Source organism: Crocodylus porosus, unplaced genomic scaffold (genome assembly GCF_001723895.1).
Source record: "Crocodylus porosus isolate Cpor-Errol unplaced genomic scaffold, CroPor_comp1, whole genome shotgun sequence".
Taxonomy (NCBI): domain Eukaryota; kingdom Metazoa; phylum Chordata; order Crocodylia; family Crocodylidae; genus Crocodylus; species Crocodylus porosus.
Genome location: NW_017728943.1, coordinates 2,668,845 through 2,670,656, shown reverse-complemented (window position 1 = coordinate 2,670,656; position 1,812 = coordinate 2,668,845). Strand labels below are relative to the sequence as shown.

The window sequence follows — 1,812 nt, the reverse complement described above, 5'->3', positions numbered from 1 at the left end:
GGCATCTGGTTGTGATGCAAAGATTGAATGATGGAGAATTTACCACATCCTTAGGAAAGTTGTCCTAACTGTTAAATACTCTGTCAAAAGTGGGTAGCCCTAGTATTCTGAATGTGTGTATCTCCACAATTTCAGCCACTGGATTCTTTTATGCCTTGGTCTACTAAACCAGAAAACCTCGGTTGGGCTTCTGAAACATCAAGTCAACCAAACCCAAATGACAGAAATGAAAATCACTACTGAATGAGTCTCATATCAAAACATTTTTAAAAAAAAATCCAATGGCTAAATGAAATCGCTACCAAGGAGACCCCTAACTGGTGACTGAAGGCAGACATAGCATTTTCAGCAATTGGCAAAAACACGTGAAAATCAGTGGCAAGCAGTGGCAAACTCTTTATGACTAGAGGGTACTCCAAAGATACTAGTAACCCTGCCTGCAAAAGCCTGTTGGCTTGGAGATCTCCTGAAAAGAAATGGAATTTATTACCTAGTGTATTACTGAATGTACTACTCAGACATACCCAGTGAATTCTTTGGTCACATTTCCATAATCCATTTGTTATTTTAATTAAATGTAATAGAATGTAATAGATGGTCAAAAAGTTATGCATGTCCACAGGTGTGTGTCACCAATCAGATCTATCTCTGGTAATTCAAAGACAATAACTGTATCACCATTAAAAGGAGCTGCCCCTTTTAAAATTCTAAAAGGGGCAACAATTTACTACAGAAAAATTCCTAGTACATAGCACAGAAAAAGGAAGTCTTACTGAAATCTGGCGATAAAGAAAAACGGTTAGAGGTGGAGAGAAAGAACTGCAGACACTGAGCACAGCCTACCCCACATCTGTGCTAATACTTTCTACCCTGATCTACTGCACCCTGTATGAGTCTCATCTTGGCCCACCTGCACGTGGGATCTGCCAATCAAAGAACTGCTGAAAAGCTGTGAGATATGGACTAAAAGCTTCTGCTGGAGAGTGGAGTAGGAACAAACTAGCAGATACTAGGAAGTGAAAAAGATGAGCTTGGGCCTGAGTTGAAGAGATAAAGGCTGGTTTTTTGTTTTGCTAAATCACAACCACATCAGAGCACACTGTTCTCAGCTGTACAAGCAGTGTGTGTTTCTGAGCTTAGGAGCACAGCACTAAGGAAGAACATATAATGTGCACTGATCCAGAAATTTATTTGGTACCTATGCCACCTAGAAAAGGGTCTCAAAAATGAGGATTTAAATCAGGTTTAAAAACAGAGTGTGATGCCAAAAAGCACAAGTTGGAGTGAGTGATCATGACAGCTTTCTAATCTAGAGTGCATGCAGCCTCCTGTTCTCACTGTGTCAAGTGACAAAGGGGTAAAATTTCCAAACATTTGATGATGGCTCATCTCTGCTCCCTCTGAATGCAGTTAGACCAGCACTGGGTGCTTTTGAAAATCCCACCTGGAATTTCAGTCAAATGTAAATTCAGCACAGACAAGAAAAGCCTTTTCAGATCACCTACTTTAAGTTAGTATATCCCCTTCATTAAACACATCTTTTCTCAGCTCAGTTAAGAAGATGCAAAAGATCTCTCTCTATGTAGATACACTGTGTAGCACAGTGGTTAGCTTTGTAAATTAGATCTATGTACCTGGTCTACAGAAGTACTTATCACTTCAGTATTAAAACAAGTACAAAAATGTGCCTGATTTGAAGATGAAATGCTAAGTTAGACTTATAATGGGTGCCAACTTCATCACATGCAAAGTGAAAATTAGACATGGTGATATGAAGATAGCCAACTCCGTGCATAGATTCAAAAAGCAAAC

The 1,812-nt window shown here is 39.3% G+C and overlaps 1 protein-coding gene across 4 annotated transcripts in view; it reads right to left on the bottom strand.

Annotated features, from left to right (window-relative positions):
- Positions 1-1,812, bottom strand: part of MAPT (microtubule associated protein tau) — a 60,979-nt gene that overhangs the window by 28,807 nt on the left and 30,360 nt on the right. The window lies entirely within an intron of this gene.